The sequence below is a fragment of the Carcharhinus amblyrhynchos genome, chromosome 20 (genome assembly GCF_965287045.1).
Source record: "Carcharhinus amblyrhynchos chromosome 20, sCarAmb.v2.hapA, whole genome shotgun sequence".
NCBI classification, from domain to species: Eukaryota; Metazoa; Chordata; class Chondrichthyes; order Carcharhiniformes; family Carcharhinidae; genus Carcharhinus; species Carcharhinus amblyrhynchos.
In genome coordinates this window covers 15,714,959-15,728,100 of record NC_137343.1, presented here as the reverse complement: position 1 = coordinate 15,728,100, position 13,142 = coordinate 15,714,959, and the positions used below count along the sequence as shown (strand labels likewise).

The 13,142-nt window shown below is 42.1% G+C and overlaps 1 non-coding gene across 1 annotated transcript; it reads left to right on the top strand.

Annotated features, from left to right (window-relative positions):
• Nucleotides 1-11,771: 11,771 nt before the first annotated feature.
• On the top strand, nt 11,772-11,964 carry LOC145356223 (U2 spliceosomal RNA). The gene has a single exon (XR_013889090.1). It is a non-coding gene; the product is annotated as a U2 spliceosomal RNA (small nuclear RNA).
• The last annotated feature ends 1,178 nt before the right edge of the window (nt 11,965-13,142 follow it).

The following is a 13,142-nucleotide window of genomic DNA, read 5'->3' as shown; positions in this document are numbered from 1 at the left end:
GCAGGTGGTCAGGAAGGCGAATGGGATGCTGGCCTTCATAGCGAAGGGGATTGAATATAAAAGTAGGGAGGTCTTGCTGCAGCTGTATAGGGCATTGGTGAGGCCGCAGCTGGAGTACTGTGTGCAGTTTTGGGCGCCGCACCTGCGCAAAGATATTTTGGCCTTGGAGGGAGTGCAGAGGAGGTTTAATAGGCTGATACCGGAGTTGAGGGGGTTGAGCTATGAGGAGAGGCTGAATAAACTAGGCTTGTACTCGTTGGAGTTTAGAAGAATGAGGGGAGATCTCATTGAGACGTATAAGATGATGAATGGGATGGATAGGATAGAGGTGGAGAGACTCTTCCCGCTCAAAAAAGACACTAGGACTAGGGGGCACAGCCTCAAGATAAAGGGGGGGCGTTTTAGAACGGAGTTGAGGAGGAACTTCTTCACTCAAAGGGTGGTGAATCTCTGGAATTCTCTACCCGTTGAAGTGGTGGAGGCTGCCTCGCTAAATATTTTCAAGAAGCGGGTTGATGGGTTTTTGATAAGAGAGGGGATTAAGGGTTATGGGGAGAGGACCGGAAAGTGGAACTGAGCCACGACAGATCAGCCATGATCTTATTGAATGGCGGGGCAGGCTGGAAGGGCCAGATGGCCTACTCCTGCTCCTATTTCTTATGTTCTTATGTTCTTATGTTCTTCGGCCAGCAGTTACAAGAGAAAGGAGATTACTATATATTGCCTTCAGCACTTTCGCCAAAGCATTCACCAGTGCCAGCAGAGATGCTGTGTTTAAGATGCTGGAAAAAATTAGCTGTCTGCCAAAGCTGTTCAGTGTGATCTCTTTCCATGACAACATGGTGGGTAAGGTCAGCTACAATGGGACAACATCAGAACTCCAACACTCTATGGCATTTTCTCTTTGCTGCTATCATATGCCTTCAGGTCATCTGCAGAGGGTTTGCATTTGCATGTCAAAGCTGACAGAAAGCTGTTAAATCTTGCTTGCATGAGATCCAAGAGAAAATGCTCCAAGTTTTCATCAGAATGTTGATCTATGCAGACGATGCTACACTAATGTTCCATTCTGAGCTTAAGCGGTAAGTGGACAGATTCTGTCACACCTGTAATGAGTTTGATTTGACCATCAGCATCAGTAAGGCAAATGCTATGATCCAGGTGGTTGCCATTCAATCATCACTCAGCATGTGACACTAGAAGCTGTTATTAGATTCACATGTCTAAATTCTGTTATGGCTAGTTTACTCAATATTTAAACCAACACATGAATTTCACAGTAACTTCATTGCAGCCTTACTAATAAATAAACTTAACATGCATTGTAAAAGCTGAAGCTGTTTGTTCAAGCTGAATAAAAGAATGTGGGACAACAGCAGTCTGACTGAGAACACCAAGCCTGTGTCCATAGCACACTCCTCTACTGTGGTAAGACCTGGACAACATATGCCAGGCAGGAGAAAAGGCAGAACAGTTTCCACCTTCGCTGTTTGAGGTATATGAGGCATATCCTTGGCATGTCTTGGCAAGATATGGTGACTAACTCAGAGGTCCTGGAGTGTGCTCATTCCACCAGTATCCACTCATTGTTGAGCCAACGATGCTTGCGCTGGCTTGACCACGATATTGGCCTGATTCCCAAGGACCTGAAATACGGTAAACTGGCCACTAGATCACAAATTCCTTGGCTAAAAGGACACCTGCAAATGAGATATGAACTTGCCAAACATTAGCACTGACGCTAATGGCTGTGACTCCTGGAGTCTGACTATCAGAACAGCATTGGAAGAGGTGAGCAGGAGAGTTCAACTGGCTGAGAAGAGGGTCCAGAGGAAACAGAGGCCAGCAAATTGTACACCTTCTCATCCCACTGTCTTCCTCAGCAGCAAATTGAGCAGAGACTGCCAAAGGAGAACGGGGCTCCTGAGCCACATCAGGCAATTTCAACACAGAGTTGACCACCACAGTGCAAAGCATCATGTTACAAGACAGAAGACTGCCAATGCATGATTCACATTTACCTGCTTTGTGATACTACTGAAGAATAATGTCTCTGAGCCTGGAGGTTTCCTGTTTCTGTATGTTACAATTGTGATGACTTAGCCTACTCATGTTTAAATTGGTCAGATATTTGATTTGATTTAATTTGATTTATTATTGTCACATTATTAACTTACAGTGAAAAGTATTGTTTCTTGTGCAATACACAGACAAAACACACCGCTCATAGAGAAGGAAACGAGAGGTAATGTTACAGTCATAGCTAGGATGTCGAGAAAGATCAGCTTAATGCAAGGTAAGTCCATTCAAAAGTCTGACAGCAGCAAGAAAGAAGCTGTTCTTGAGTCGGATGGTGAGTGACTTCAGACTTTTGTATCTTTTTCCCGAAGGAAGAAGGTGGAAGAGAGAATGTCTGGGGTGCGTGGGGTCTTTAATTATGCTGGCTGCTTTGCCAAGGCAGCGGGAAGTGTAGACAGAGTCAATGGATGGGAGGCTGGTCTGCATAAGGATTGGGCTACATTCATGACCTTTTGTAGTTCCTGTGATCTTGGGCAGAGCAGGAGCCATACCAAGCTGTGATACAGCCAGAAAGAATGCTTTCTATGGTGCATCTGTAAAGGTTGTTGAGAGTCGTAGCTGATATGCCAAACTTCCTTAGTCTTCTGAGAAAGTAGAGGTATTGGTGGACTTTCCTGACTATCGTGTTGGCATCGGGGGATCAGGGCAGGTTGTTAGTGATCTGAACACCTAAAAACTTGAAGCTCTTGACCCTTTCTACTTCATCCTCATTGACGTAGACAGGAGCATGTTCTCTTTTACGCTTCCTGAAGCTGATGACAATCTCCTTCATTTTGTTGACATTGACAGAGAGATTATTGTTGCTGCACCAGTTCACCAGATTCTCTATCTCATTCCTGTACTCTGTCTTGTCATTGTTTGAAATCCAACCCACTGCAGTGGTGTTGTTAGCAAACTTGAAAATCAGATTGGAGGGGAATTTGACCACACAGTCATAGGTGTATAAGGAGTATAGTAGGGGGCTGAAAGCACAGCCTTGTGGGGAACTGGTGTTGAGCTCTAATCAATTGCCATTGCCATTACTGTCAATTACAAAGTCAATGCCTACAGTATGTTAAGCAGTATGGCTACTTCAGGTTTCTATTTTCAGTGAGCAGTTTGCACCTTGTTAAAGTGCACTTCTAAGTAAATTACATAAAACAAGCAGTACAAGTGCAGCTAATTTAAAGCAGTTTTATGTTTGGTATTTGGTAATATTCCTCTGAAGCACCTTTTTACTTCTTTAAAGGCGCTGGGTAAATGCAAATTGTTTGTTTTATCTGCTAACCCAACAAGCTTCATGAGAGTTCAAGTTCTTCTATTACTGTTGCTGTTACTGTTTTTATGCAAGCAATTATTGTCAGAGAAGAAAGTTACAGCAACAAGCAGCGCAGATTAAATCAGAGTTTTCCTTTTCTATGCAGTTTACCTATGTTACGATGAATAGTTTTTCTTGAAGGAATTTTTTTTGTCAATTTCAAGTTTTAATTAGGGTTTTGTTCATGTAAACTGTCCAGTGTGTACAATGGTCAAATTGTGTTGACATCAGTGTGCCTGCTTAATTAGTGAAGATTGTACTTGTGTTCAGCATTGATATATCAATAATGGCTGAAAATGTGTTGGATGATGACTGTCAGTACCATATTTTTGGTTAGACTGTTTTTGGGGGGTGCAGGCATGCTTCCAGCGGCTAGTAGAAGTATTGTTGGAAAGTTGCTACAGGAAGAGAAATGGGACAAAAACTTGGCACAACTAGTTTCTGCCCAATTTTTTGCTCAGGGATGCCGGAGCTATGCCAAAATATCCTCCCTTGGATTGACAATGGTTTGTTTAATGATGTGGGATATTTCAGCCATTCCCAATCCTGTCCTCAATGATATTGCAAAACATGACAGAGAAATTCTAGCAGATTAATTTAATTCCATGGTTTGCTTTAATCCTTTTTAAAAATATGCAAAGCTCACAATTTCAATTGTGCTAAAATAAACTACTAGCACCCTAACCAAATTTAGAGCCCACAAGCATGCGCTTGATTGTTTTTGATATTCATAGGATCTGATTGTAAATCACCTGATTAATGCAGTGATTAAGCTATAATATCAAACTATCCCTCACTGTAAGGAGATGCGGATGGCTGGTAAGCAGTGGTAAAGAAGAAAGTTCAATTTACTGATATAAGATGCACCTCCTCTTAACTCTGCTCAAAAGCATTTCTGCTTTGGATCACATCTCACCATCCAAGTAGAATAGTGGGGGAGGGGAGAGAGACTGAAACATGTGGAAAATTTGATCTACTTTGTTACTGGGGGATGGGATGGAGAGGATGTGCAGTGATAGTGTACACATGTCTGCAGTAAGCAAGATCTTTCTACAGTTATTGGTGATGTTTTGAGGATCCCCTGTCCCAAGTGTGAGGACCCAATTGTCCTGCAGGGACAGTCTTAAATTGGCAACTAAGACAGATGAGAATGGAAAGCTTCTGCACTTTTCAACTGCAGTCAGTCAGAAAGAAACTCAGTATTTACATTAATTGAATGTGTCTTTGCATGTTGGATCTGGATATGTCAAGGCTTCATAACTGGAATTGCCACCTCCACAATGTTATTATCTTCTCTCAAATAAGAGATAATTTTGCCTCTTGTCTCCTCAATGAAGCCAATGATTACTATGGTGCAATTCCATTGCCCAAAAGACTATTCAACTGCAAGCCTTAATAGCAAATATCAATAGATTGTTCTATTGTGGGTTGGATTGCAACTAAATCCCCTTGACACCAAGGGGCAATTTACCATGGCCATTCAACCTAAGCTGCAAATCTTGTATGAGCCAGCAATTCGGTCTAGCAGTCAGATAACCTACCATCAGAAGATAGGCCTTCTGATGAGCAATCTAGCTCAATGCTCTATAACTTCTACTCATGTCCCTTATCCTCTTCAGCAGATCCAACTCAAATAACATATCCACATCTAGTCTTTATTTCTAAAAACAGAATGAAATCTCCTCAATCTCCATTAAGTGAAAAGCCAGAGGGGGGCAATTTGATGAGAAAAATTTGAAGTACCTAGCTAGCATGAAAATGGGAGATTCAGATCCATTTTTGGGTGAGTCCAAATTGCATATCTGAGGCACTCATAGTAGGAAAAAATGGACTAGACCATTTTTAGCCACTGGAGGGAGGGGACGGGGCTTAACTTGCCAGGAAGGCTGCTGCAGCAGGAGAGGGTACCATTGCGCATGTGCAAACCTCTGTGTCTGCACTTGTGAAATGGCAACCAACAGAGAGCTGACAGGTCTGAGAGAGAGAGATCTGTCAGCGATCTGCTGCTGCAGCTGGCCTCGACAAAGCAACCCCCTAGATATCCAGAGGGCATACGGCCAATCACAAGTGGCCCCCACCCGGAAATATCACCCCACCCCTCTGCCACCTAGACAAATTGCCCGCTCCCCACCTCACTGATTGCATCAGAGGGGCAGCGGGCCCCACCAATTGCATGCAAAATGGCAACGGAGGCCCCTCCATCTCCGAACCAATCATATGCAGAGTGGCAGTGGGTCCTCCCCCCCATTCCCAAACAGCCCACTCATGGGCCCTAGCCTGGCCCTGCCCACTTCAAGGCCTGCCATTCAGGCTCCTGTTTCCCCCATAGGTACCACCCCTGGCACTGCCAACCACTTGAGAAGAACCAAACTGGATGTGACACAGTATTCTGAATAAGATTTGATTAAGGCCTTGTACAAGGATACTTAGGTACTTCTCATTTCCTATTTATATGCCTTAGGAATTTAATCCAACACATCTTAATTGCCTTTTAATAATTTGCAGCATTGACCATGAACCTTCAGAGATTCTTGTAGTAGTCTTTATTCTGTTCAACAGTCTTCAGTACTCAATCCTACAGTGTAGTTAGCACAAATTGTACATTAAATTGGGGACTCTATGAAAGATAAAGTCACCATAGTCCCATAACCTACTGTCCCCATTGAGAGGGAAAGCTGACTGATGGTAATTTAACCTGAGGATCACCACACCTCAGGTGAGAGGTTCTCCCTGGAAAGACAGACGTTGAGGGGTAACCTAAAAGACGTTTGTAAAATTAGGAGGGGCATAGATATGTGAAGCTTTGGAAGCTTTTTTTCAGGGCAAAAAGGACAATTACAAGGGGACACAAGTTCAAAGTAAGTAGGGAAAGTTTTAGTAGAGATGTGTGAGGAAGTTTTTCACACAGAGAATGGTGGGGGTCTGGAATACACTGCCAAGTCAGGTGGTTGAAGCAGCTACATGAGCAACATTTAAGCCTTACCTGGATAGGCACAAGAACAGGCAAGAAATAGAGGGATACAGGCAGTTGGTCTAGGTATGATCGACACAAGCTTGGTGAGCCAAAGGGCCTGTTCCTGTGCTTTACTGTTCTTTGTTCTTTTTCTTTTAGAATGTTTTAACATTTGAGTAAGCAGGTTTAGTATAGAATCATAGAATCCCTACCATGCAGGACGAGGCCATTCAACCCATTGAGTCTGCACCAACAATAGTACTACTGAGATGGACACCACTGTGCCATTGTGCCGCCTGATTTAACTGACTACCAATGCAATGATGCTAACATGTGTATCGATGTTGTGAGCAAGGAAAGAGAAATTCAACTAAAATTCCCACACCTGATTGTTATCCAAATTGATATTGTAAAGCATGTGTACCTGAACACTGAACGAGGAAAGGATTGATTTCACTTGTAAAGTGCCTACGAGGCCAACAAGCCTGCTATCCCCCACTATCAGAGCCGACACATGAACAGTGACTAATTCAGTGAGGTACTGGACAAACGTACCAAACAAATCCCAATGGTAGCTGGTGCCTTCAGAGAAAAAGAGGAAAACATGTGAAGGAAAAGAAAGCTCCCATTTTATCTTCCGACAGTTGTGAGTTAACTTTTCAATTTCTAATAGGCTTTTTGAGAGGTACATAAACAAAGAAAACCTCCCCTGCCCCCACTCAGTTTAAAGTCTGACAACACCAGGTTTTGGCATTCCTGTTTAAAGTACACCAGCCATTCAAAACATCCTCTTGAACACTAAAGCATTGTTAATGAGATGCAATTAATGACAAGAATTTCTTCTCATTTGCAGCACATTAATGTAGTGACACGTTTGCTGTTGACGAGTTTACCAAATAGTTTGATGATTTATTTAGCAAGTTCAGTGGATAACACAGATCATGGATTAGTAAACATTTAGCAAAGATAAGAGGATATGCTGTAAATATCAACAGTTCATTGATCAGTTAACAAAATCACCAAAATTTTCTAATTAAAACAAAATGGTCTCCAATGCCACAAATTTAAATTTTTCATCCTTCTGTTCAAATCCCTCCATGATCTCACCCCTCCCTATCTCCACAACCTTCCTTCCTCCAATTCTGGTGGCACAGTCGCACAATGGTTAGCACTGCTGCTTCTCAGTGCCAGGGACCTGGGTTCAATTCTGGCCTTGGGTAATTGTGTGGAGTTTGCATGTTCCCCTTGTGTCTGCATGGGTTTCCTCCGGGTGCTCCAGTTTCATTCCACACTTCAAAAGCATGTGGGTTAGGTTGATTGGCCATGCTAAATTGCTCCTTAATGTCAGTGGGATTAACATGGTCAAATACATGGGGTTATGAGGATAGAGCCTGGGTGGGATTGTTGTTGGTATAGGCTCGATGGGCCGAATAGCCTCTTTCTGCGCTGTACATTCTATGATTCTTTGAGAGCCTCCTTGACTTCCTTTACCCTGATGTGGAGATGTCGGCGTTGCACTGGGGTAAGCGCAGTAAGAAGTCTCACACCACCAGGTTAAAGTCCAACAGGTTTGGCTTGTGCTACCAAATAAACCCATTGGACTTTAACCTGGTGTTGTGAGACTTCTTACCTTTCTTTACCCCACCATTGGTGGCTGTGCCTTCAGCTCAAGCCCCAAGCTCTGAAAATCCCTCTTTAATATTCTTTATCTTCTTCTGCTTTCTCTCTCCTCCTTTAGGAGCATCAGCCTCTTCAAATCAGTCTCTTTAACCACATTTTCAGTTGCACCCCCCAATATCTCTTTGTTACCTTGCAATGTTTTTGTATTTAAAAGTGCTATGTAAATGCAAGTTTCTACATTGGGATGATTAGAGCTATTAGCTGAGTTACTGGAAGTTCCTAAACTCTGATTGCTGCCTCCTTTGTTTGTTTGGGTTAGGTTGGGAGCTCCATGTGTCTTAGAACCACACTGAGTCACTCACAACATGTTAGCACAAGAACTGACTGCATATTTAACGACTTTGGACTTCCATCTTCAGCATTGTTGTACTGCATGTGAAAATTATCAGCGCCATTGACTGAGCCAAAGCCAGTACATTCCCCCAAAAGTTGCTTGGATTGGCACCCACCCATCAGAAGATGTCAGCTCCTTGTCACAACAACTGGTTCCCGTCAATAACATCACCTGCTGTTTAAACACCATCTTCAAAGACATTCTGTGCACATTAAGAGTTTCTCATCACCAGTGTTCCCAGTTTCTCCCCACCCATAAACCATCTGCTGCTTATCCGGCTACACAGGAATCTAGTCCCCAAACGGCCCTTTAAGACCTGCCTTTGTAAAAAAAAGTTTAAAGTTTGTATCCATTTTTCAAAGTTTGACTTGTACAGAAAACAATCCAGGAGAATAGAGAATTGATGGCACTTTAAAGAACGAAATGCAGGGAACCCTGCTCGCGAATGACTGATCTCCACACACAGACACCTTAGTATCTGAATATTTCAGCCTCATGAGTAATTGTTCTTAACCCGGACAATGTCCAAGTGCCCTCAACTAACAGTCCATTTCCCGCATCTTAACGGGACACCAGGAACAGAAGCAGATAACCGGATCAGATTGTCAAACAACAAACTGCCTGTGTCCTATGATTATTATTTCCAGCCTTTGAATATGGTCCCACTTTGATTCAAATCGACAATGGAAGAGCATCTGCCTGCACCACCCCCCAGACCGAATAGCTGCTGTTTCCTTCTCGTAACAGTTTAACTTTTGCAAATATTTTATTTAAAATAAACTTTTTTTAATGTTAAGACGGAACTGACTTGGGAATGTTTTTCTGACAAATAAATGAGCAAAAAATAGAAAACGACACTTCAGCAATAAGTCTGTTTTCCTAATAACAAAACAAATCTTCGGAGAGATGTTTAAGTAATTAAAAAGCGCTTGAAATTGCCCCTCGGGACGTGAGAGGAAGCAGCTTGCTGCCTATCTTCCTTTAATAAGCTTTGTCTTTTCCCCACAACATGGACTTCTGATGATGTCGGATGGATATTTTGTGTGTAGGAAATGATCTTAAGGTGAAATATAATCAGGAAGACAGAGCAATCGGTTAACTCCCGGAGTGCCGGAGCATTGTTTCAATCCATCAGCACAGACCAAAACCAATCAATCACTGGGAGACAGAACAGAAACAGGCTGAAGTGCCTTCGTTTCACGGAACCAAAACAGTATGAAAACAAACAAAATAATTAATTCAACAGCACCAACGAAAGAACGATCTTCTCCTACAGTTTGTTTTAGGAGGTTTATCGGCAATAACAACTTAGCACCTTTAATATAATAAGAAGCCCCAAGTAGCTTCGCAGAGGCGTTTTGAAATAAACTAATGACCCCCGGCCCGGCCAGAAAATGGGAGTTTCGGTCAGGTGATCAAAAACTTCATCAAAAAGGTAGTTTTTAAGGATTGCCTTCGAGGAGGAGCGGTGGAAGGGAAGAGAGTTGTAGGGAGCTCAGAGGCCCAGGGAAATGAAGGGATAATGGTGGAATAAGTAAAACGGGGGCTGAAGAGGTTGGAATTAGAAGAGGGCAGAAAACTTGAAGGATGGTGGTGCTGGAGGAGGTGACGGTGATGGGGCTGGAGGTGGTGACGGATATATGGTTTTGGAAGGATTTGAAAACAAGGATGAGAATTATAAAATCTAGGCAATGTTTAACTAGGAGCCAGTGTATGTCAGGAAGTACAGGAATGAATGGCTGAATGCTATTTGGTGTGAGTTAGGAAGTGTTTAGCAGAGTTGTAGGTGCAGAATGTGAGAGGCTGGTTAGGCATGGATATGTCTGGAGGTAGCAATGGCGTTTTCTTCCCATAACTGTTCAACTTGTGCAATATTTCAACTTGTCTTCAATTGCCAGAACGAGAAGTATTTTCTAAAGTTTTTCTTTATTCTTTCACACGATGCACGCATCACTGGCTGGGCCAGTATTTATTGCCCATCCATAATTGCCATCCATTTCAGAAGGCATTTAAGAGTTAACCATTTGGCCGTGGATCTGGAGTCATGTGTAGGCCATACCAGGTAAGGATGGCAGATTTCCTTCCCTAAAGGACTGAACCAGTTGGTTTGATCTGACAATCAGCGATGGCACCATGGTCATCATTAAACTTTTAACTCCAGATTTGTATTGAATGTTACCATCCACCACAGTGGGATTTGAAGTAAATTTCCTTTTTTTAAATAATAAGATGGAACTGAATTTGGGATGTTTTACTCTGAGTTAAATAAATGATCAAAAAATAAAAAGTGACAGTTCAGTGACAAATTTGTTTTTCACACCATAAAGTGAAACAGGGGAATAGTTGGGTAATGTTATGGAGATGGACGTAAGCAGCCTTAGTAAAAGCACAAATATGTAATTGAAAGCTCATCTCCAGGTCAGCTATGACAGTGAGGTTGTGAACCTGATTCAGTCTCCGACAGTTACCAGGGAGAGGAATGGAGTCAGTGGTGAGAGTCTGGAATTTGTGGCAGGGATTGAAGTCAGTGACTTTGCGATTGTCCCTTCATTTAATTGGAGGTAATTTCTGCTCATCATTACTGGATGTCAGACAAGCAGTCTGACAGCTTAGAGACATTGAGATCAGGAGGCGTGATGGTGAAGTAAAACTGGCTGTTACCAGCAAATTACTCACAATGCAAAGCAATATGGCTGCATTGCAAGGCAGCTATTTAGGTAATGATATCCAGGGTGTGACAGAAAGAGACAGAGTGCACAAACAAAAGAAAACAGCCACTAGAAAGGTCCAGGGAGGAACAAAAGGTGAAAAGGTAAAGTGAATGTTTCTTCACTTAAAGCACAAAGCATTTGTCACAAATGAATTGACAGCACAAATTGAGGTTAATGGATATGATCTTATAGCCATTAGAAAGATATGATTACAGAATGATCAAAGCTGAGAACTACATATTCAAAGGTGTATGACTTTTTGTAAGGACAGGCAGGAAAAAAAAGGGTGGCAGTGTAGCTTTGTTAGTACCAAATGGAATAAATAAAAAAGTAAGAAATGATCTTGGATCAGAAGATGTAGAATCCATATGGGTGGAGGTGAGAAATAACAAGGAGTAGAAGACACTGGTAGGAACAGTGTATGGAGCCCCTATGAGTATATAAACTGTAGGGTGGAGAATAAATCAGGAGATAATGAGGGCATTTAAAAAAGGCAGTATTTTAATCATGCATGACTTTAATCTGCATGTGAATTGGGAAAATCAAATTGGCAAAGGTAGCCATGAGGAAGAAATAGTTTCCTAGAACAAAATTTTTTGTGTCCAATCAGGAATCAACCTATTGGTAATGTGTAATGATGCAGCTTAAATAAATAATCTCAGAATAAAAGATCTGTGAGGAAACAGTGTTCACAACCTGGTGGAATTTAGCATTCGATTTGCTTCTCGGCCTCTTGGCTAAGATCAAGTGTAGTATTGACACACTGCACTTGGTTGAAGTCATTAGGTTACATTTCAGCTTCATTTGAAGCAATTTTTTAAAGCAGCATCTCGGCCTTTTGGCTAAGATGCAAATTAGATCAAGCCTTGGAGGTGGAGCTACACCTACTCCAATCAGCTTGGGTCATGTAGGTCAAGCCCAAGACAGGAGGTGAGAGCCCGTTGTGTCAGCTTGGATCGGGAATGTTCCAACTTGTTGGGACTCTGAATTGGCTTTAATTTGACTTGATTGGATTGGAATAAAGTTTTTAAAAAATTCAATTTGAGAGCGAGAAAATGGGTCAGAAACAACTGTGCTAAATTTAAGTAAGGGTAATTACAAAGGGATGAGGGCAGAGTTGGTTGGAGCAGACTGGGAAAGGAGTTTAGTAGAAAAGACAGTTGGTCAACAATGACAGATGTTTATGAAAATAGTTCATGACTCAGAATAAAGATATATTCCAGTGAGGAAGAAGGATTTTGGGAAGGGGATAAATAAACTATGGCTAACCAAGGAAGTGAAGGATAGTATTAAACCGAAAGGAAAAACATACAGATTGGCAAAGAGCAGAGTCAGCATGGCTTCTAGAAGGGAAAATCATGCCTGATCTAACAGATTTATTAGAATTCTATGAAGTGGCAATGAGCGGGATATGTAAAAGGGAACCCGTAAATGTAATATATTTGGATTTGCTTCAAAGCATGCAATAAGGTACTGCTCAAAAGGCTACTTAATAAAAAAAAGAGCCTGTAGTGTTGGGGGGTAGCATATTGGCACGGACAGAAGATTGGCTAAGTGATAGAAGACAGAGAGTTGGGATAAGAATTGCATTTTCAAGATGGCAACCTGTAACTAATGAAGTGCAGTAAGAAGTCTCAGAACACCAGGTTAAAGTCCAATAAGTTTATTTGGTAGCAAAAGCCACTAGCTTTCGGAGTGGTGCCCCTTCGTCAGGTGAGTGGGAATTCTATTCACAAACAGGGCATATAAAGACACAAACTCGGTTTACAAAATAATGGTTGGAATGTGAGTCTTTAATTGTAATCAAGTCTTAAAGGTACAGACAATATGAGTGGACAGACACTAAGCACAAGTTAAAGAGATGTGTATTGTCTCCAGACAGGACAGTTAGTGAGATTTTTGCAAGCCCAAGCAAGTCATGGGGATTACAGATAGTGTGACATGAACCCAAGATCCCGGTTGAGGCCGTCCTCATGCGCGCAGAACTTGGCTATCATTCTCTGCTCAGCGACTCTGCGTTGTTGTGTGTTGTGAAAGCTGCCTTGGAGAACGCTTACTCAAAGATCAGAGGCCAAATGCCCCTGACTG